A 25,315-nucleotide genomic window follows, 5' to 3' on the forward strand; every position below is an offset into this window, starting at 1 on the left:
TGTGCTCTGTTATACCTTTTGCCATAATGTTTCTGCCTTGCAGTTAGCCAATAATGGCCTGAGCCCTCTGAAACCGCGAACCAAATAATCCTTTCCTTCTGTAAATTACAGTTGTCAGGTATTTTGTCTAGAGATTGGGAAGCTGACTAATACAGAAAATTTGTACAAAAGAAGTGGGCTATTGTTGTGACTATACCTGAGTAGGTGGTTCAGAAGCCTTTGGATCTGGTTTGCTGAAGAAGTTTGGAAAGGATTAGAGATTGTGGGGTAGAGAAACCTTAACATTAAGTAATGAGGCTTGATGGGTGATTTTGGTCAGAGATTAGATCAGAATGCTGACAGGAATGCAGACAGTAAAGACTAGGCTCACAAGGTTTCAGATGGGAACTCTATTGGTAATAAGACTAGAAGACATGAGGTACATTATGGTAAAGAACACATACATTTTGTTCATGTCCCAAGACTGAAGAGGGCTGGGTTTAGTGGCTGATTTAGTGGAAGAAATTTCAAGACAACCCAAGGTTCAGGCTGTGATATAGGCATTGCTATCTTCTTTTAGCCGGATGTATTAGAATCAGTAGCAAAACACTGAGCAAAAGTATTTGAAAAACTCAAACTTTGGCCCAAAATAACCACAAGTAAATTTGAATCCAAAGGAGAAGTGGTCTCTAAAAAGAGCACCATTACTAAGAAACAAAGTGCTTTGAACCAGAAAAATCAAGATTTCTTGAGAGCACATTAGGAATTAGCAAGATCCTAATGCATCAAAGGTTGCCAAAATATGAACCTTTCATTTGAGAAGAGAGCTCCTGAGCCCCATACTCATGAAGGGCCTCCTAGAGAATTGGTTTCCTGAGATTCATTTCACCATGCTTGGCCATCCAAGAGGCTGCAGCAGTCAGGCACTCAGAAACTGCTGCAGCTACAATCCAAGGGGGCCTGCCTACTGCTCAGGCTGGAGGTAAACCTTTGAGTCATCCACATGAGGCTAACTTGTGCACCATGCAGAATGCAGTAGTGATGGGGACATGGAAGCTCACACTCAAATTTTAAAGAGCAGGCCAGGCAATGTGCCCATGATGGGGCAATGTATGAAGCTATGGGAATGAAGCTGAAGTTGTACTGAAGACTCCAAGAATTTGGAAATGCCGGAAATGTGGAACATCTCGCAAGGAAAGCCGCATGTAATAAGTAGGGCAGCCCAAGAGAGGATATGAGATCTCCAATCAGCAAGGCTTAGGGATAGGGCTACCTAAGTCTCATTAAACTCACATCTCATCACCATGTTCTCTGGCTTCTGAATATGTAGCTATGGGATTTAACGTTGCCCTGCTAGCTTTTAGTTTTACTTTGGTCTTACTTTTTATTCCACTATTTATCCCTTTTTGAATGAGAACGTTTACCATATTCCATTGTACCTTAAGATTGTATGGCCTTTTTTCTTTTCTTTAATTAAAAAAAAAATTCATAGGAACCCATGGCTAGGATATTGCCTTTACTCTCAGAGGAGACATAGCCTTGGACTTTCAATCAGTGCTGGAACTGTTGAGACTTTGAGGTGGGCATTAATGTCTTGGGGGTTGTACGTAGGGCAATTATATTATGTTGGGTGAAATTATGGCCTTATTTTAAGTATAGTTTAAGGAGGTGTGCCTAGGTTTCAGGTTTCTACAAGGGGTAGAAAGTGACAATTAAACTGGATCATTAACTTTATTTGCTTGAGAGCCACCCAGTGGATTAACAAAGCACACATCTGGTGTGTCTGGGCAGGTCATGGAGGGGTGACTTTAGGCACTATGTAGTTCCTTGATCCCTTCCTTCCTGGTGCTGTTCCTCTGCTCTACTTCCCAGTCATCCATGAGCAAAAGTCATTTCTGCATGCTCTTTGTCCGTAACATGGTAGCCTACCATGGGCTGAACTCTGTCACTGTGAGCCAAAGAACCCTTTTCTCCTTTCATTTGCAGGTGTCAGATATTTTCAGTGATGGGAAAGCTAACTAATACAGTAAGTATGGGTCAGGTCATCAGCTAAATATATATTATATTTATATTTTGGTCTCAGAAGTAAGTAGAGTTGAAAGCATTTCTTTTTCTTAGTCTAGAAAAATTAAACATAATAGCTAATAATCAGTGATTAATATAGTTCAGATATTATTCTAATAGATTTACCTATCTTGATTGCAACCTTCAGAAGGAACCCTGTGAAGTAAAAGACTCCAATATTGTCACTACTTTTGTAGATGAGGAAATGAAAGTTATTAGCCCAAGGTTAAACATGTGGTAAATAATAGAGCCAGATTCAAATGCTGGAAATCTGGTTTCAAGACTTTTACTCAATATTCTATAATGCTTTCACTGAACACACACTATCAAAAAAAAAACTTTCTTAGAGCCATTTTCTATATAGTGATAGTTTTTTTCCTATACTGAGATATGGTTAAAGAAAAGACAAAGATAAAGTAACAGTATTGTATTATAGTTCTGATGGCAGAACAAGTCCTTCACATCATTAAGAAACCTTAGGGAAGGTTTTTTTTGTGCATTGTGGATTCCTGGAATTCATTCCATTCATTATTTTGGAATGTGAATGACAGGAACTCACCCATTTTGGACCTCTAGGCCAGGAGTGGGTAATTTGTAAACAACCAGCCCATTTTGTGCAACTGCCTGTTTTTCTAACTAAGCTTTTGGACCACAGCTGTGTCCACTTGCTATATGTCTGTTTTCTGTTGTGTTTGCAGTACAATGCCAGAGGTGAGTAGTAGAGTCCGAAAGGCCTACATAATCTTAAGTAAGACTATCCAATCATTTATTGAAAAAGTTTGCTGAATTTCACTCTGGATTAATAACACTACTCTGCTGGAGAATTATTCTGGGATTTTCATTTCATCCATATCATAACTCAGCATATATCCTATTCTATTAGGTTTTTGTTCTCTGCCTTCCAAGTAGAGAGCTAACTGCATAAAATCTAATTTATATTAAGAAATTGAAGATGGATGCCTATTTTTATGTGTTTTTATAACATAAAATTTTCTCCTTAATAGACTTCTGAAGAGAAATGATGTAGAACAAAGAAATCAATATCTCATTTTATGATTTCAAAATATACAACAAATTAGAAAATATCTTTCTAGCATATTTCTAATTATATTACCTACTCCATTTCTGATCTTATTTGCTGTGCATATGCTTTGTTTGCTTTGGCTGATATTTCTTTCTTTGACAGATGGAGACTTAAAAACTTAGTATCTTTTCTATAGGCTCCTGGCTCCAGTCTGGTTATGGGGGCGCAGTAAATGGCTGCATTCACAAAATGCTGCAAGAGAGGCAGCCTCCAAGTAGAGAACCCACTGGACTGACGGGCTGCTCAATCCAGAAGAAAGAATTAATGGTATAGTTTTATTGGGGGAGGGTATGGATAAACATTACTTTATGGAAAAAAAATGAAAACTATTGTAGTGATGACTGCTGGACTTAATTGTAAACGTTCATGTAGTTTTGATGTTTACAAAGCATTTGTCAAAGCTCATCAAATCTTTTCTACCTTTTTCTGAATAATATTATTTTTATTCTCACTTCATAAATGAGATAAGAGGTTCAGATAAAGGAGCTACTGGTGAGAGAGACAGAATAATTCTGTCTTTCGATAGTAGATATTGTTTTCCCAAGCACCAGTACTGTTGTTGTTGGAGAGGATGGAGAGCAGTTAAGGCCCACTGCAGGGATGAGGTTAGGTCAGGGAAAGCAATTTTCCTCCCTGTAGAGAAAGACAATTTTCTTCACTGCAAGGAAGAAAAGAATGCAAGGAATTCTTCAGAAGTTTGGCTTTATGTTTCAATTCATCCAGTTAGCAAATATTTACTGAATGTCTGCAACAGGAGAAACAGCAGCCAACAGAAGATCCCTGTCCTCATGGAGTGTCTAGTTGGAGGAGACAGGCAACTTACAAAAGATAAACAAAATGCACACTATGCCAATCAGTGGTAAGTAGTACACAATTTAAAAAGTAGCAGAAGATAGGACATGAACTCTCAAAGTACTAGACTGAAATCTCAGAAAGATTGGGCCGGAAATGCCCCTGTAAGGTGGCCACTGAGAAGTTAACTCGTCTACCACTAATGTTATTTGGACTCATTTATTGAAGGTGATGATTCATTTTTATATTCTCTCTTAGGTGACATCCAAACATACCCTATTCGTATAAAATGTAAATTAATTAACTATTGATTTTTGAGTGTTTCTATCTCCTGATTAATCAACCCAGTGATTTTCCATCCCATTATAGTAGCTGGTGAAAAACTCGATGAATCCTGCCATATTGTATTACAGTAATTCAGCAATGTCCTAAGTAGGTAGACAGAATTCTTTCATGACTTTTTGCTTAGAAAGAAAAAAATAATATAGAGCCAGTTTCTGAGAAACTGTAGCTACCATTAATATTAGAATGTCAGCTTCTGTAAAATGTATCACTACATTGTTTTGTGCAACACTCTCAGTAATGAGACTAGCAGTACAAGGGGGTAGGTTTAATTTCTTCTGCTATTTAAAGAGATAAAAGACTTAACACTCCATTTTTCTTCCCATCATCCGTAAGAATTCTCACCATCTGAGACATTCACAGTCTATAGATAAGAAATGTTTTGGTCTTTTTATGAGGCTAGTGAAGGAACTTATTTTGAAAAAGCCAAGTGTTGACATTTAAAGGACTTAGTAAGAAAACAGAAGCCCCATTTTCCTAACACCTAAATTCGGAAACAAATGACACAGGAGTAAGAGAAAAAAAAATCTGCTTCACTACTGAGAAAGCTGTTTGGAGAACATAACTAGATTTACAGACAAGTAAGTGGTTTTGTTAAGGTTATCCTCTACGGCTAATTCATCCCCTCAAACCAAAGGACTGTCTGCTTGCTATGCTTATCACGTGGCTGAGAGCTAAGGAAAAACAAGACACAACAGAAAAAAATATGAAGACCCCTTACAGTAGGAATGGTAGTTTCATCGAGTTGTGAAAACAGCACTTTTGACTGAGCCAAACAGTCTCTTGTCTTCTCCGAAGAAATGTGAATTTTGAGTGAACTATACCACAGAAAAGAGGTCTGAGTGTTACTGCAGTGCAGTTTCCGCCATATACAAAAATAAATAGAGGGATGCTTAGAATTCTGCCCTAAAGATTTCATTTGCTCTAGAAGTATTTTCTCATATTACCTTTAGCAAGCAGATGGAAAAAGACCTTTTATTCTTGAAGTTAGTTTGATCTTAGTTTTAACATCATTCACTCAATTTAAAAGAAAGACTTGTAAAGATTCTTGTGAAAAAGTGGATATATGAAAATTATTGACAAGGATTAACTGAATGTTGAGAAGGAGCCCAGAAATATAGAAGTTCTATCTTCTTCAAGGGATACTTAGAATCAGGCATAAAATTCACCTCCAAGAGATTTATAATAAAGTGGGTTACACAATAATAATAAACATAAAATAAATGATATAGCATAGAATATTAATTGCTACTGTGATTCACTAAAGAAACCACTGGATAGGGGGCAATATGGCACATTCTAAAAGCCCTAGCACCAGAAGCAAGAGAGCTGGTTTCCTGTTTTCCCAAACTCCAATGGAGAAATTCCAGGACAGACTTATATAATCTCTTTGTGTTTCAATTTCCTTTGTACGAGCTTAAAAATTCATTTTTTTGTAATGTAATGTGACAAAAGTTACTTTTGGATTTTTAAACTCATGATGAATGAATTGAGTTTGACTTTCTTTCTTTACAAGTGACTACAGGGCCAACAGGAAAATAAAATATAAACTGGTGAAAAGGCAATAATGAACTGTGCAGGTAAAGAACAGTCAAAGGAATGAAAAAGGAAGTCCGGTTAGAAGTCCTTCAGCAGTCCCAAAGCACACTGGTTCAAGGAAGGTGAAGAGGGTGCTGAGAACATCTTTGGTGTTTCTGCATTTCCACATCTGAAGAGAAAAACAGCAAACGCTCTGCAAAACCCAGTGCAGGAGTCTTTCTCGAAGTGTAATTTCAAATACCCCGGGACTAGGAGCATCTATCTAGTCTTGAATGTTGCTGCTTCAAAAGATTTTCAGTGTTGTCTGTACTATGTGCACCTGAGCAGGAAAAGAGAAACTGTCTATAGCGCTGCTATATTTTTTGTAAAATAAAGATTTTTAAAAAGAGCGTTGTTTCTTTTCCTATGGCTATGCAAAAATAAGGCAGTTTCTTAAAAGGGAATAAAAAGGTTAAGTTTAAGAGATTCACTGGGGAAAAGCTGGCTCTTCTTTTTTTAATACCAGGGATCAAACTTGGGACCTTGTGCTTGCGAGGCAGGCAGCAGAAGCACTGAGCTAAATCCCCAGCCTCAAGGCTGGCTGCTCTTGAAGTTACTAACACCGGCAGAAGGGACCATACAGCATCCGTATGATGTTGTGCGGTATCCCTTTGGCATGTTCACCCCACCTTACTGGTGTCCTTGAGACTGGCCCTAAAGTGGGGAAAGTACGAATGTAAACACAGACATTTGAGAGCTTCCAGGAAAAAGTAATCAGAAGTCTTCCTGAACAAACTCAGGCTTTCCTATGTCTTCTTCTTTAGCAGTTTTTTTTTGTTTTTTTTTTTTTTTTTTTTTTTTTTTTTACTGGAAAATGCAAGGAGGAGAAAGGGAGCCACACTGAAGAAGTTGTGATAGAGCAACGGTTCCAGCGAAGGAAGAGGGAAAGAGGGAAACCCAAAGTTAACAAATAAGCAAACGAATAAGCTTCAGAGTGGGGCACCTGGTAGGAAGCTCTCAGTAGTGGTGATGCTTAATATCATTCATGGCATTGACACCTGGTGATGAATTTAAAACTGTTCTTTTATAAACTATACTAAAGGCTTGAGTAAAAAAGAATTCCAAGGGAATTTTGAGAGAAGAGACAAGAAATAACATCTGTACATAAAGTTATGTTATGGGAGCGGGGGAGAAACTATTCAGGGTGACTTTGAAAGCAATGAGCACACCATTCAGTAATGATTTAAATTTCAATCTGGACATAAAATTGCCAAAGGGGGCTGAAGCATCCCTTCCAAGAATTTCAGAAATAATTAGAACAATAATACACTTTGCAGAATAGTTGTGTATTCTGTTTTCTCTTGATATAATGAAACTTATGAAGAAAATTAAGTTTCTTTAGTTCAGTCTTTTGGTCTTCTTAATTGTCCCACTTCCCTCTCTGACAGCAGACTTGTGGAAGGGGACTGGGTTTCAAGTGCTGTCATGTCAACAGAAGCATTGTTTTCTGAATGTGAAGCAATTTAGACATCATTTCTTTATTTTAAAAAAATTTTTGGTACTGGGGATCTAACCCAAGACCTCATGCTTGCAAGGCAGGTACAGTGCCACTGAGCTAAATCCCCAGCCCTCTACGTCATTTCTAAGTATTCGGTACCTTTTTGGATCTTGTAAAGCTGGAAAATATGGATATAACTGTATATACCTTTCAAAGTGCTTTAAGGTGAGAATTTTACAGCATATAACAAATATTTTCCTATTGAGACCTCATGGTGATCTTGGACCTGCAAATGTGTGACCCTAGCAGCTTCAATTCTTTATATTAAAAAAGTTCCTAATCCAGTTCAATATGGTATTTATACAACTGAAAGAATCCTTTTCTTTTATCTTCTGACCAATTCTAGTGTTTAAAAAAACACACAGAAAAAAAGATGTGATTATGTAAAAATGTGGGGAAATTGTGGCAAAATAAATAAAAGCCACTGCAAAACAAATATATTCTCATGGTAAAAAAATAAAAATAAAAATCCTACTTCCTAACTTTACCATGTTAGAGATCAAGTTTCCAACACATGAATAGCTGGGAGACAAACTATACCACATCCAAACTACAGCAGAACTTGTGATTTAAGAGTGTTTAATTTATTTTCAAAGAAAAAAAGGAACAGAAGATGTTAGAAGGCTAGCAATTACTTGGATAGCAATTTCTAATGCTTACAGTATGTGAGATCTATCAGACTCAGGTCTCGCTATGCTAGAGAGTTAATTGCTAATTTTAGATAAGCAAACACAATGCAAATCATTGCCAGAAAAATATTCTTAAGTAAATACAATGTAGTAGAAGTGTAATTTTAATCCTTGGATAATTAACTTGGTCTTCTTAATGTTATATAAATCTTATCTTGTATCCAGTGAGTCATCAAACATCACTCTTAATAGCTCCTAGTTTGGGATTTGAATTTTATAGCTTGAAATAATTATATTTGCTTTTCCTGTATCTGTAGGGAGGAGAATATGGAGGTGTATCCAGGAGGGTGTATACACTGTGCTTTAGGGTGATGGAAGTTAAAATTCATCCACAGAACCTAAAAACGAAGGCTCCATTCTCTTATTATGGGTGAAATGTTAGTGTGGAGCTGATAGTTTATTTAGATCTATAAATAAACCTGTGTGCTGCTTATGAATTATTCATGATGAATTCTTGGGTTTCAGTGCTGGCACAACTTTCCAAAGAAAATGAAAGACATAGATCAACATGGCTACTAATGTTTTGTGTTTGGAAAGTCAATCCCTTTTCAATGTAAAAAAATTTTATTATTATTGAACTATATGTCTACCATGAGCCCTCTCCAAAAGTATTCTTTGGTGATACTACTCATTTTTTGGAAGCATTGATAGCAGATGGTGGTTAATTGTTTCTGTTGCTGTCCCTAGTGGCTTTGCTTTCAGAAATGCTAGCAAGTAAGGTGCTAAACATTGCAAAACCTGTTAAGTTGGTTTTATTTTAATAAATTATTGTCTAATAATACTTAGTTAAATTGTATCAACATCATAGTATGCTAACTCTGAATATAATGCTCTAATTTTAACTTATCTTTTAAAAATTCTATTAATATCTCTTAGCTAAATATGTAGCTAGCTTCTTTTAGCTTTCACTGATGAAGCAACACTGATTACTTCACTTTCAGTGTATCTATTAAGATTAAAATGTTATTTTCCTGTTATTGGATTAATTAAGATGTATTCAAAGCTATGGAGTCCATGTTAGACAGAAATTGTGGAAAACAGAATCACATGACCAAGGGAACGAGAAAATTGTCATATGCTTTTCATTTCTTTAAGATAATTGGTCATAAATATTATTTCCTCTTCCTAGATTTTGGTGTGGGTGCAAAATGGTATAATGAAAGAGCATGGATGCAGGATCAGGTTTTTATATTTGGCTTCAAGTTTTAGCTCCGAATTTACTAAGTGCATTTTAGAAATTGGATTTTTTATGAGAAAGGGGAAAATGGAAACAAACTCTTTGTAAACAGGGAAAGGTAGGGGGATGAATGGAGGGTAGGGGAATGGCAGTAAAAATAAGAAAATAGTGAACATAAGAACCAATATACATCATGTAAAGGTACGCGATTCCAGTGATGAATGTAACTACTGTATATATAAAAAGCACCAACAAACTTAATGAAAAAAAGTTTAATTTTTTATGTGCCTTAGCTTCCTTAAACAGAAAACTAACAGCATTTAAATTATGTATCTGTTATGAGAATTGTATGATTATGAATATGAAGGTCTAATATTATATATACACTTAGTAGTCATTTTTTCCAGAGTGATTTCATATTGTTGCCCTAGCTGTTCTTAAAGCTCAGCACATTCTTGAACCGTTTTAGGTTATTATTTAACTCTCCCCTAAGTTGTGTAAGTTACCCTAGTGACTCGCTGCAACACCAGATTTTAGTTTGTAGTGCAGGGAATCAGGGCCTTCTTTTTTTTTCCCTAAATATCTGGCATTTAGCAGTATCTATGATGCATACTTAAAAGAATATATAGTTATTTGTTGAATGAATCTGTTAAAAAATGTTCCGTCTTTGCCAAAGAGTTTACAAAATTGAATTTCTGTATCTTTCAAGTGGAGCTCTGAAAACCGCTTACATTAAATACTTAGAAGTAGGATGTTTTGATGGTTGTTCATAAAAGCAGAATTAGCTGAGGTAAAGGAGGATAGGGACTACAAGCTACATCTTTCCCCTTCGGTAAATTAGCAATTCTTGACATTTTTTAGTGAAGCTGCTATTTAAACTGGAGCTCTCCAGGAGACATACTAGGCAAATGTCAGGATATTGGAATAGATTGGCTACTCTTACTCCCTGCAGTGCTTTGAGAGAGGCAAACTTTACTCTAAATTCCAAACAGCTATGTCAAAGCAAAATGGGGAACACAACACGAGTATACAAGTTTAGTTAAAAGGATCTTGTATTAGCTAATACAGTACCTAGCAACCTAAGACAACAGAGCTTCATATGATGGTTTGGCTCTTGTTGTTCTGTTTCCTAGGTCACATTATCCATTCACTTGGTTTCTACTAACAATTGTATGCTAATAATTGCATAGTTTTAGCTTTCATGTATTCTCTAAACTCTGGCTCTATATAGGCATTAGAGTATTAATTTTTTAGTTGAGCATCCAAAGGTATTCAAAACTGAATATGTCCAAAACTAAACTCATGATTCTTGCATTTCACTTGCTGCTCTCTGGCCTGGTGCTCTACAGGGGCTCTTATCTAAAAAAGAAAAAAAAAAAAAACCAAACCCAACAAAACAAGACACACCAATTTACATTCACTTGGCTGGGCCACAAAACTAGCAAGATTTCACTCTTCTTCTCTCCTCTCTCTTTTCTATCTCAAAAGTGAGATTATTTTATCACCTCGCAGTTCCATAGACTGGAAGTGTGGCAGTGTGTGACCAAGGTGGCATAAAGCATGAAGAATTACTAAGATGAGAGACTTGGTCCACTCACCAAGCGGGCTCAGAGGGGGTCTCTCCACCATGAGCAGCTACAGCTAGGGAAACTCCCAGGAGAAGCGCAGAAGCTGTGAAAGCTCAGGCTTTAATTTACAGTATGAGTGTAGGAGAAAAAAGCAGTTTGGGCAAGAAACTGTCTCAACGCTAGGCAGTTTTCTTGTGGAGAGGGAAAGACAACAGCCAGACACTACATGATTCGCTCATCCAAACTTCTTTCTCTCCTCACAGAGCCTGTGTGCTTTTGTCCTGCAGTCTAACTATTCACTTCTCAGCTGCTTTCCCTACAGCACTGTATGGTCGGAGTCTCTGCTTAGGTTCTCATTGGGCTAATATAAAGGAATTAGTCCTACAGTTCCTATCTGGATCTTGTGGCCCTCTTTCAACTCTGCCAGCCACCCTACGTTTGAAAGAGGGCCACAGTTTTAATCCATGCACAGCTGGCTTCAAGGCAGAAATGACTTGGTAGAGGATATAGTGGAAGAAAGCTCCCATGCCATGGCTTCAGGAAGCAAAATGGAAAGGAGGAACAAGAATGTACACTTCCAGGTCACCTTCCCCTACATACAGTGACCTAACCTCAACCTACCCACCACCCCTTCTAACAGCAGGTAGGCTTTGGACCAGAAGGATCTAATCACCTTCCACACATGAGAATTTGGGGGAACATTTCAGATCTAAATCACGATAGTTTGCCACTGGTCCCCAAAGGCCCAGGTCCATCTCTTCATGCAAAATGTATTTAAGCCATCTCTGAAAGTTTACAAAGTCTCAATACCTCCTACAGCATTGAAAAGTCCAAGTCCAAAGTCACCTCTAAACGCAAGGTAAACTTTTGTTTGTGAACCCCTTTGAAAACCAAAAGGAAATTTAAATATTGCCAACATACAATGGCACAGGGTATACATTCCCTTTCCAAAAGAGGAATAGCAGGAGAGAAAGAAATCAGATCCGAGCAAGATTGAAATCGGCAGAGAAAATATTAAATCCTGTAGCTCTGCGTCTGGCACCCAGGGCAAGTTATGGCGAGATGTGCATTCCGAAGGTCGTGGAAAACCCCACACTTATGGCATTGCTTTTTTCAGCCCTTATGGCTTCTCCCTTGAGGTAGATCCACTCACTGCCTGTAATTTCCTCAGCAGATGTGCCACACTCACAGCATCTCCAAAGCCCTGGGGTTCTCTACTCCACTTTTGGCTTGACTCTGACAGCTTCACACAGTGTCCTCTCAGAGGCACACGATTTCACCTCTCTGATCTTACTCTGAAATCTAGGTGGACGCCTCCTTGACCCACCAACTCTTGCATTCTGTATGCCTATAAAAGTAGCGCCATATGGATACCATCAACGTGTGCTGCCATTTTGAGCAGTAGCCAAGCCTCTTTGGAAATGGCTGGGACAGCCTGAGTCTCTAGATGGCTGAACTCTGGGAAAAATTTCTTTCTGCATCCCCAAATTAGCCCGATGTCCTAGGGCTGTCTATTCAAATGAAAGTTTTGCAGATTTGCATCCTTAAACCTGCAGAGGGTGATGTCTTACTGATTCCCGAGATGTTTTCAAGCCATCTTTCCTATTGTTCCAATACAAAGTACTTGACTTCTTTTCTTTTTTTTACCTTTTTATTTATTTGAAGTTCAGATTGGCCTTGAACTCACTGTATAGCACAGGTTGGCAATGAATTGGTGGCAGTTCTCTTACCTCAGCCTGCCAAGTGCTAGGATTACAGGCGTGAGCCACCACACCCAGCTTTATTTCTTTTTAAAGCTAATCTTTTCTGACAGCCATGTTCTCCAAGAACCCAACTTTAAAGGCATTATCTTTCTGTGGAAACTGAAAGCATGTTACATTTTGTGGTTCCTATCTTTTGTTACTGATTTTCACTGCCTAAAAGTAGCCAGCATTAACCATTGTAGGGCATCTCCTAACCTTTCCAAATCCTTCCCACAAACCAGTTCCAAAAGCTTCTGAACAACATGATCAAGTACTATCTCAATAATGACCCCATTCCGGATACTAAAATCTGTTTTAGAAACTTTCCTAGAAATTAAAGGATGAGAGGTTTATTTTGGCTCACAGTTTTAGTCTATGGTTGTCAAACTCCAAAGCAGAAAGAGTAGGGCACAGGAACATAGCAGAGGAAAACTGCTCAAGTCATGGTAGCCAGAAAGCAGGGAGAAGTGAAGAGCTCAAAAGAAGAATATGACTTTCAGGTCATAGCCCCAGTGACCCACCTTCAACAAAGCCTCATTTCCTAATAGCAAGTCAAGTAAGGCACCCTAACAATTCAGTCATCTTCCATACATACAAGAATTTGAGGGACACTGTAAACTAAATGCTAACCACAATTCACATTTGTTCATTTTTTTACTTCCTTTTATTATACTCCTGCATCCCAACACAAAGGCATTTGTCTCTCCTCATCCTTTCCACCTCATTCGGCTTAACATTCCTGTGGGCTTTTCTCAGGTACAAACAAAGTCAAATAGTACATCTATATGTTATTATATATATACAAATAAATAAATATATACATGATAAATATATAAACATATACATAATAAATTATATAAACATACAGCAAAATATGTAATATATAATAACATATGCTAAAATATAATATGTAATATGCAATATATATTATTTATAGATATTTATATAAATAAATAAATATGAAAGTTTCATAGTTTCACAGTTCCTAATAGAGAATGTCCTGCAGTCACTCTACAAGTGCGTTTGAATTGAATTAAATTCTGGATATTTTTCTTTCTTAATTTCTTCCTTTCTTTCCTTCTTTCTTTTTGTTTTCTGTACTTTGTTACTGCTTCTGAAAAGCACATGATGATGTAAGGATTATTTTTCTTTTTAATTTTGTGATGGCCTCATTAAGTTGCTAAATTGACCAGCTTGAGATTCTCCTATTTTAGCCTCTCAGAGTGCTGGGATTACAGGCATGTGCCGCCACACCGGGCTCTGGCATTTCATAGGGAGGATTCTTTCACATATTTCATGGCTCTGACGGTCCCTCAAATTGATGTTCGCATTCTTTCAGAATCATCAGAAACTTAGCTTGGGCTCTTATTCTTCCCTTCTTTTCTCTTTTAGTTGGTGAAAAAGGTGAATTCATGGATCAGACTTGTCGCTTCCCCTGAGACCAGTTTGCCCATGAAATACTTGCTTTTGACTGCTCCCTCCACCTCTTGTGGTAAATCCCTTCCCTTGAATTCTGTAAAAGTTCTTCTATCCTTCCAGTAAAACAGCTTTTCCTTTAATTACTATCAACATTCATTCTTTCATTGATTTGTTCAACAAACATTTATGGAACTCTTATGTGTGTCAAGTATTTTCCTACTGCTGGAGATGTTGAAACTTGTCTTCAGACATACAAGCACTGAAAAAATAAAGATCTGTTTGGGAATGATGTGTGGGGTCATTAAATCAAAGAATTCAGAGTGCATGGTCTATATTTGCAGCTAATCAGAAATTGAAGGAGATGCAATACTGCTGTTTTCTTGCATTTTATCTAATTAGAGGATGATTATTCTGATGCTACAGTTTGACATATAAAAGGAAAGGACATATCTAATTTGTATTACAGAGGAAACAGTGAAAGGATGGCTGCAACAATAAATCACTAACAGCATACTGTACTTTTCAACTCATTTTGCACATCACTGAAAAGCAGGTATTAGTTACAGAGAAATAGAAGGGGCTTCCAACAGTCTATAAGGAACAAAGTTTCATGCAAGAAAATGGAAGACATGATTGAAAAATAGGGATCCTTCCCTATTAGGCTCTAATGAACTTGAATTTTGTTCTCTAAACAGTAGGAACTATATGAACAGTTATAGAGTAAAAAATCTGGCTGAGGCCATAGGGTTTTTCATGTTGTATGAGCTTTGGGGCTAAATGAGTGCCTGGAATTTTCATTTTCTGTAGCACTTGGTATGGAGATCAATAACTTATACTTTCTGCGCCTATGTCTTCCAGTCATATTCTTGAGAGACTAATTTCAAAAAACCAGGAGAAGAAATAATGAATTGATCCAGCTGCTAAATCAATAGAGCAGTGGCTGTCAAGACATTGTTTTGTCTAATCTCAAGAAAACTAATACACGGTCTCCGAAGCCCCTCTAATTAGATGCTAGACTGCAAAGTTAGTTCTATTATTTAACTTGATTAATTTTCAGAAGTTATTCATTACTGTCTAAAGCAGGATAAACCTTATATGCTCAATAAAGTGAAACCTAGATGGGAATGCATTTACACAAAAATAGAAGCAGATAGAGCGAGGCCAAGTGAGATTCATGATCTAAAAATATGTAAAAGATCAGCAATAATGAACTAATAGCCAGAAATTAGGCCCATGATCTAAACTATCAACACTATGGAAGGATAGGTTTTGTTGAACCCAAGCTTTAATGCTACAAATATCATTTATTTTCTGTCTTACATTGGTAATGTTGATCTATTCCACATTTTCAGAGAGTTACGTTACTGTTCTTCTGTTCTGTGCATCTTTCTGTTTTGGTATTTCATTTATAACAACTCCATAGACACTTTGTTAGTCAAATGCATGTCAACCCACCCAATTCATCAGGTTGGCTGTCCTTTCTATGGAAAACACATTTGCACACATTTGAAAATTACATCACAGAGTTCATTTTGACTCTTAATATTGGGTAGACCTAAAAAAATTCAACCATAGATGGAACTTGTCCTTTATTGCAAAAATTGACTGTCAGTGTTGATACAAGAACTAACAAAAATGCTGGGTTGCCAATGACATTGTCACATCATTCATAATATGCAAGCAATAATTAAATATGTACACTTAGAAAGAAAAGCTTATATGCTTTCTAATTTTAGTTGTTATACCAAGTTGGTTGACCAGACAGTTGAAGATTTATTAGATATTATAAAAAAGTTGTCCTAATTGACTTTTTCAATGCAATGATTCCTAGCTTTATAAAAAATGACAACCTAATTGGCTTCATTTATTACTGTGTTGACAGAGCTTTAAACCCTCAGACACTTAACATTTGAGCATATGAGGTTCATTACAGGCAAGAAATTACTTGAAAATAGTAATTGAAGTTAAATACACTGATTTATTTATTTTATAAAGACAAATTAAAATGATCTGTGATTATAAATTTTTGCTCTGCTCTTTCCCCATTTAACCAGTGGCTGCTCATTACAAGTTAAAGAACATATGCATATTTAAGAAATTACATTTTAAGAATCTTATTATAGAAATAATTAACTTTAAAAATATGTATTTCTACTCTCTATCTAAATTAACTTCATCTATCACATTTTAGATTCCTAGTATAAATGTCATTGACATGATTTCACTTCTTTCTTATGAAGTCAAATATCATGATTAAATCTCTCATATATTCTAGAAAAAAACAAGTAAATAGGATGCTTTTACAAAGTTAATGTTCTTGGCACTTAACATTTTAATCTGATTATAGAGGTGGAAATTCTATACTTTTGAAGTATTTTAGAGGGGAAATCAGTCACAAAGTAATCATAGGCTTTTTTTGTTTTTACAAATTCTTATTGAGCATGAAGCTTTCCGAAGACCCTGTTCTTACATTGTTGGAGTTAGGAATCCTAAGCAAGCTTTATAGTAGCACTGCAAAGATCAAGAGTGGTGTACACTTGAGACTTACTACCTCATTCCACAGGCTTGTTTCTGGCTCTGTTATATTTTCTTTTTATAGCAATGATCATATTCAAAGTACTGCATGATTTCTTTATTAACTGTGTGTGCTATCTTCTCCAACACGTAGGTACTGATATTGTATTTCTTCCACTGTATCTGAGTAATACTATATCCCAAACAGGGGCCTCATGATAATGTTGTATAAAAAAGATAATTAAGGATAGATAAATGGCATCTGATATCATTGAAATATTAAGCAGACTCTAGACTGGTCCTTACAGTTAAATTTGAGTTTTGTGTGGACAATAACATATTTTTGACACTGATGTAATTTATTGCATAAAATTATTCTGGATGCTGTGTGGGAATGTCATGAAGGGTTTAAAAGTTTCAAAACAAAAAGACACTCTTGTGGGACCACCAGTGAAGTGGTCTGAGGACAGAAGTAGCATGAAAGGAGAACTGGATTTTGGAGTTTCAGATGACAGGAGTTACTGGTGGACTGGGTGTGACAATAGAAAGAAACTAAGGTATTTGGGATGGGTCACATATATTGGTAATTATTGAATGAATATGTGGACTAGCTAGTTGTAATAATTACTGAGATTAAGAAAGCTGTGGGAGTAACCAGATTTGTTAAGGGAAATTGAGAACTTTTTCCTTTTGCACAAATGTCAAGGGATATTGGACTACAGTAGAAAGCAAAATCACATCTAGGAATGCATTTTAAAATATTGAACATATTTAATCTCAGAAAAAACAAAATACTTGAATATATATGATGATGTAATTAGAAAAAAAAACAAGACAATATAATTTCATCATAATCATTTGGGAACTGCTACAACTTGGCAGCTGTAAATTTACTATAAATTTGAATTTTCATTTTTAGGACATCCTGCTTGAGTGGATGAATCAGGAGGTTATTTTCATAGACCTGCCCAGCAGGCACCAGCAGGCATCTTCAAGAGCAGTACAGGATTGGTTCTTTCAACTGAAGTGTATGGCAATAGAAACAGTGATGCCTATGATGATCTTATATTTATTTTTCTACACAATATTTTTATAAATCAGAAGCTGGCATGATTTTGACCACAATCTCTTAGTCTTCTGAGGCCATGGGGGATTTTGGTAGGCAAGGTGTCTGAAGCTCTGAGCAGTAGCCTTAGAACTATAGAAAATTCTCATGATATCTGATATCCAAAAATAGATGTCAAGTTAAAGCTATGTTTCTTAGTTTAGGGCTCTCAGAAGATGTCATACTTTTTTTGAGGGGGGTGGTACCAGGGATTGAACTTGGGACCTTGCACATGTGAGGAAGGCAACAGAACCACTGAGCTAAATCCCTGGCCTCAGAAGACATCATAGTTAAAAGCACAATTTGGAAGTCAACAGTATGTGTGTGTGTGTGTGTGTGTGTGTGTGTGTGTGTGTCTATAGTTGGAAATTGCCTGGAAAAGAAAGCATCAACAGTGAAGACTGAGTTACTAATATCACAATAATTTTTTTGAACAAAGTCTCCCACTATCTATATTAAATTTGTTTCTTATTTGACAATATAATAGATGTCTAAATATGCAGATAGATTATAGATAGGATGCATGGAGATAAGAGAGTATGATAACTTTAATTTTCTGTGGAAGTGAAGCATCCATTGAATTTGAGAATGTATTAGTAGATACTAACATGAGATAAGAGGGTACTGCATGTGAAATAGATGCCTGAGAATTGAAAAGTGGCCAGATTAAGTGTAGTAGAATATAAGGTTTGAGTGCATAACTGTAATTTGTTATCATGGATTTAAACTTAGGTCAATCAGATCATTGGTATGACTTTCGCTGGTAACGTCAAACTTCTTGGATACCAACAGGAATACAGATAATTTGGTATAAGCAGACAGGGTTTCTCATGAGACAGGGTCTCATTTTTTTTATCTTATTGAGTTTATTGGTATTTTTCAAGTATACTGTACAGTTACACTCATCATTGGGATCTTATACCCTAACATGACAGATCTGGGTTTTCATTATTTTCCCACACCCCTGCTCTCCCTTCACCCCCTCCACCATCTAACAGGGTCTCATTATGAAGTTCAGGCTGGTTTTGAACTCACTATGTAGCCCAGGCTGGCCTCAAATTCTCAGTGATTCTCCTGCCTCAGCCTCCCAAATGCTGGGATTACTGGGGTGTGCCACCACATCCAGCTCAGGGATTTTGGAAGACAATGTGAGACCAAAAATCTAAACTGGTAGGAGAGAGGACAGGTGAGCGTTAGAGTATTGTGATGATTAGTGGAAGTTACATGAAGTTAAAGGTTTAAAGCAAAATGGAAGTAGATCCAGAGGGACTTTTTTTCAATAGTAGGGTACTTACAAATATTTTAGAGGCAGTACCATTGTTGTGATAATGTGGTCCAGAATAGGAGAGTGAATAGCCACCCTGGAGGGGGGTGATATTTGGGGAGATGAAAAAGATGAGCAAAGGAGAAGACCAGGTTAAGAGAGGTGTTATTAGCAGGGACTCAGTAACTGCCAAGAGTGGAGGCTTGATGGTTACAGTAGGCGTAGAGGGCATATGTGGATCGGTGTAGCCGAGTAGCATCGACTTCAGAGAAAGGGTTAGGGCTTTGATTTCTTCCTTATCCTATTCTTCCTCCCGTTCCTTTTCTCTCCTCTTGTCCTCTTACAGAGTAGTGTTACTATGGCTTTGGAAAAGTTAACTGAAAATGACATAATTTCTATCAACACACAAAAAGCAAAAGAAATGACCAGGCGCAAAGGCATAAACTTTTTATCCTGGCTGCTTGGGAAGCTGGGGCCAAAGGGCTGAGATTCTGAGGCCAGCCTGGCAACTTAGATAGACTCTGACTCAACGTTTTGAAAAAGTCAATAATTTAACTGTCAGGACAAAACAATTAAAAGTAAACCCGTAAAGACATAAAACATTTAAGGAACACATGTTAAAATACAGATACTAATAAAGATATATTATATTAAATAAAAATGGAATAGTATATTCATGATAAAAATAGTATTTGTAGAAAGAGCGATTTTTGGAGACCAGAGATAATGAAGCTATTTAATATAGTCTGTGTCCTACAAATGAAAGATCTGCTATTTTTGGTCCCTGTAAAACACTAAACAACCTAAAAATAAGGATTATAAGTGGTATTTTCAATTATTTTATTGCATCCAGATCATGTGACTTCCTTTTGTATAAAGACGAAGCACACTGGATATATAACTTCCATTCTAATCAGCCTCAAATTGTTTACATAGGGAAATCTAGACTCATTCAAAAATTCTACTTTTTAAATGCACTTGTTTAAGTGGACATCAATTAAGTCAATACAATTTAAGGATATAAACTGGCCTTCAAGAAAGTGTGTTGAAACTAACCAGTTTTAACATTTCTTCCAGTGAAAATTATCCTCACCAGATTTCACATTTACTTTTCACTCATATTTTATATTTTCATTTAAAAATGTGTGAATATCAACTATTATTTTATTATTAGATTCTTTAATTACACAAATATCATAACGGTACTAAAGTGACTTACAATCAAAGTGAGTGAGCAATGTCTATTACATTACTATTTGCTAAAATTAGTGAGCACTCATTCTTATCTACAAAACCCTCTGAAATTAGCATTAGTAAGACATCCTCAGTATGGGATTGTATTCGTATTTTCTTGAAAAAAAAATTCTCTCTACCAGACCCTATTTAGATTGTCATAAATACATATACACATAGTACACACAGCGTACTTGAAATGTTTTCAAATAACTTTCATATTACCAATAGGTGATATTTAAGTGAGGAATACTTACATAAATGCATGAGGCACTATCTTACTCTGCTTAAAAGAATTCGCATTGATCAAATGTCTCAAAAGTCTTTCTTATTCCAAGATTTATAATTTGTCCTTTTTTTTCCTTTTGGCAGTTACCAGAGAATACTTTATTTTGCTTCAAATTTTAGCTTTAAAAAATGTAATCTTCCTGTTACAGTCTATGAATCTTTTATTAATAAATGGAAATAATTAAGAGATAAAAATCCAAACGAATCTCTTGGAATCTTTTATGCAACTAACAGAGCCAGAAGTTTCATTAGCATATGTATCTCAAACTCATAATCATAGTTGACTTTTATAACCTTATTCATTTAGGAGTAACTGTATTTCAAGTTATTGGCTTCCAGACAATTGCTTAAATAAAAGCTCAGTTTTCAAGTGAAAGCTATGCTGCTTTCTCTGTGATTTTAAATAAGGTATGTAGAGGCCCAAAGGAATGGATTGTTATCAATTTAAACAATTAAGCTATAGAACAAGCATTAAAAATTTAAAAACCCTTAGTTTATTAGGACTTTCTATTATTTTAAAAGCATGCATAATTAATAATAATCTAAAGAAATACATAAAACTTGTTTACTAAGAAATAAGATGGAATTTCTTTCATTTATATTTACAAATAAACTACAGATAGAATATTATTAATTTTAGTTTTAAATTTGTTTAAATAATAAAAATCAAGAAGAGAAAAGGAATTTTTATGGGATAAAATTTAATTTGTTTTTAATTACAACCAGTATTGCCAATATGTTAGAAAATTTCTTAAACTTTTTATATGAATTTTAAAATATAAAATTTGGGACAATATATCAATATGGATATGTCTTCATATAAAATTTCATGGTAAAATATTACTTTCAGCTGATGAAAATATTATCCCCAAACCAACCCAAATACAGATGAAACCTGTGATATTATTCCATCATGAATTAAGTAACCTTAAAATATCAAATTGCAAAGACAAAATAAAATTTTTAAAAATATAAGAGTAAAACAACTGAAAGAAATGAAAACATAAAATCACTTTAGAAGTGAATACTAAAGTATAGCCTGACACAAGAATATTGCTCTAAATAAGCTAAGGGCCACTGAAGATAGGATTAAAATAGCTTTGAAAAAAATTGAAAATATAAAAAGGACTAGTGATCAAGTGACAGTATAGAGGTTATAAGGATTCAAAAATACCTACAATTAGAGTTCCTCCAAAAGCAAATAAAGCTAATATTTAAAGGTATAAGAAATGTTTCCAGAGGCAACATTAAATGTCCACTCTGTACCTACTAAAATTGATCTGAAAGGTCAGTTTGGAGATGTAGGCTAGAGAACTTTTTTGTCTTTAAATAGAAAGAAACTGTCCTTTGTCTATCTCAGGAAAAAATATCAATTTTCATCTAGATGAGAGAATAATCAATTTGACTCAAACTTTTTGGCCACATTCAAAGCAATACAAGAGAATGAGTTAAGGCTTTCAAAACTGAGTTCTCTTGATTTTGCAATACAAAACAAAAAGGAGTGTGCATAAAAATGCAAATGCAAAAATTAAGAGAAATTGTGCTGATAAATACTTTCTGAGGGATCTATTAGAAGACAAACTTTGCCAACCCAAGAAATTATTAGGGAAATTGGTTGGGGAAACTGAACATACTACTAGATCGAAGATTAAAATAAAAGTAGGGAAAATACAGTGAGAACATATGGGCTATGATAATAAACCAAAAATTGGAAGGGGGAAAAAAGAAAGAAGAAAGTAGAATATATTCCTTACTGTACAAAGTTGGAAGTCATAAGAGAAGAAAAACCTAAGGAAAATAAACATGTACATTATTTAAAGATATTTGTATAAATAATGACCCTAGAACCAATGTATGAAACTTCTTAAATAACTAAAGAAATTAAAAGTGAAAAGAGCTGAGAAAACACACCATAGAATGTGAATAAAACCACATTATGTATAATAACAAATGAAAAAGTTAAGAATAAAATACCATTTATACTAGTCATTATAATATGAGCTTATCTCACATGTTAAAGGCGAATTATTTCAGATTGGCTCAGATTGCAAATCCTACTGTATTTTGTATAGAAGAGACATTTAAAGTGAATAAAAAGAAGGAAGGGAAAATTAAAATATCTATCAGGCAAATCTAAATAATAAGATATTAGGTACTATAATATTATTATGTATGTAGTTGAATTCAGACCTACAAAACAAAACAAAAGAAGGCAAAGAAAGTCACTAGATAATGTTAAAGGTCTTAAATTGTAAAGAAAATACAAAAGGAGTATCTATGACCCAACACACACAGAAAATCATCTTCTTTACACATACTAGATACAAATGCAAGTAAATAGAAATAGAAACACATTAATATTAGACTTCAATGGAGCATTTTTTTTTACCCAAGCCATGCAAATGAATAAAATTAAGTAAGGTTATAGTTAGTTATAGTCCTATAATTTATCAGTAAGGAAAATAATTTAATCATGAAAATACATCTTGTGATTATAATTAAATTTTCTGCTTTAATAATACAGAATATAGCTTCCAAAGAACTTTTGTGAAAAATTGATCCAATATTAGTTCATAAATAAAACTAAATAAAATCCAAGTAGAGTTAATAGGTGAGCTTTTGTGATTGAGATTGAATGAAATGTAACTCTTTTACAAAATAAGAATTCTCAATATGTTATTTCTACCTGAAAAAAATTTTAAAAATTACTAAATATCCTTCAGAAAAAAGAAAAAAACAGAAATAGAAATTACAGAATGAATATATTAAAACAGCAATAAGAAGTAACTAAAGCAATGGGGAAATTTTATTCCCTTAAATACTTACATTATTGTAATTAAAACGCGAAAAAAATGAACCAAACACTCAACTTAAAAATTTAAAAAAATAATAAATTAAAATAGACAAGAATGACAGAAATTATCAACACAGATAAAGAAAAATAGTAAAATAAAAGTGGCAAAAATGCTGATTTAATTTTTTTTTAAATTACCAAGACCAACAAGCCACCAACTAACTGATAAGAAAAATAAGGAAAAAGCAAGCACACACAAATGTATAACATGAAGTAATGACACAAAAATAAATGATCACTAAAACAAAGGAAGTTAATAAGGGCATAGTTTAACTATTTTGTAAAGAAGTCATAAACCAATACTTACAATTTTGATATTAGACATAGTTGAGTTTATGTGAGTTCATAATGTATTCAAATAAATTATATGAAACAAGGACATTTTATGGTGGAAAACAATTGTTTCCTGAAAGTATCAAATCTCTGACATTTCACAGGGAAAATCTTTTAATACCTTCACAGATTATTAATAATTTAACCTTTTTAAGATTATACAAAAAGATACAGGACAATCCCATTTAGGAATATTGACCCCAAAATTCTGTCAAATATCAGCATGATGAAAATTTGATCAATTATCTTGGCAAGACCGAGTTACCCTTATTAATTATTTAAGGAAACACTAATTTAGGTACTGTTGAAAAGATATTTTTCATATGTGATTTAACTTGGCTTAATCAGGTTGAAAACTTATAAAAAAGCTACTTCCCTGGAGACTCCAAGTAGCTCAGAGGTCCAACTTGCTTATGATTATCCCTTCATATCTGTCCACCCTATGTACTTTGGACTTGCTTAGCCAACTCGTACAATTGCATGTCAATTTCTTATCTCTGTACCTATCAGTTTGTGTGTGTGTGTGTGTGTGTGTGTGTGTGTTTATACTTACACAAACATATCTCCTTCTCTGGTTAAACTCCAACCAATGTAATTGTCAAAGAGAATACAATAGTATATATAAAAAAATATATCACAATTAGGTGAAGTTTATTTCAGGATTGTAAGAATGATTCAATAGAAAGAACTGCATTAATGTAACACATTCTATTAATATATCTACTGAGAGAATTGTGATTATTTCCACAGATACTGAAAACTCCCTAACTAAAGTCCAACCCTTCTTTTGATAGTAAATGCTTGTTTATAGGAATGCATAGCCAATTCCCTAAAATGGTATATTTTAATCTTTGAGCAAAGATGTTGAGAAAAATATGAAATATGCTATGAAAGTTAAAAAGAAGAATATCAACTTTCTCCAAAACTTTTTACTATTAATTGAAGAGACTAATCAATGCAAGATGAGACCACACCCTTCAGAGGCTTAGAATTTAGAATAGAAGAAATGAAAGTATTTGTAAAACTATCATATTATGCCTGAAGAACTCAACAAGATCTATGTTAAAGCTTACACGCATCATAAAATAGAAAGAAGATATGAAATTAGCTTGCAAAATTTAATAGTTTCAGTTATATTATTAGTAACTATATAATGGAAAAGCCTGTTGCATTTATAACAATAACAGGTCAAAGATGTCTGTTTTAGTTACTTTTTGTTGTTGAGACAAAAGATACAACACCCATGAGTTAAAGAGGAAAGGTCTGTTTCAGCTTACAGTTTGTAGAGGTTTCAGTCCATCGTCGGCTGGCTCCAAGGCAGGGTGGACTGGCAGACAAGCCTAACAGAGGAGAAAACTGTTCACAGCTTGGCAGGCAGAAAGCAAGCAAAGCAGGAAGCCTGTCTTCTTTTTGTCCCTTTCTATTCCATCCAGGCTATAAGCCTATTGATTGATGCCAGCTATACACAGAGTGGGATTTCTATCCATACCCTTAGCCCCAGAATCACACTCTTAATGCAAATCCACACACTCTAACACAAATACCTTTGAATCTCCCCACCTATGACTCCATAGGTTTGGGGAGACATCCAGATACAAGCCACAAAAAATAACCAAGAAGTTAATTCTTTTCTTCGAGTTATCCACATTTATTGTGAAGTTAATATGGAAAGTCAAATATGCAAATATTCCAGAACAGTGAAAACCATTAAAACACATTAAAATCTTCTATTATTAAATAGTGTCCTATGAACATAAATGGACAGACAGGCTAATAGGACAGGGCAAAAAGC

Source organism: Fukomys damarensis, unplaced genomic scaffold, assembly GCF_012274545.1.
Source record: "Fukomys damarensis isolate Sample0158 unplaced genomic scaffold, DMR_v1.0_HiC HiC_scaffold_18, whole genome shotgun sequence".
Taxonomy (NCBI): Eukaryota; Metazoa; Chordata; class Mammalia; order Rodentia; family Bathyergidae; genus Fukomys; species Fukomys damarensis.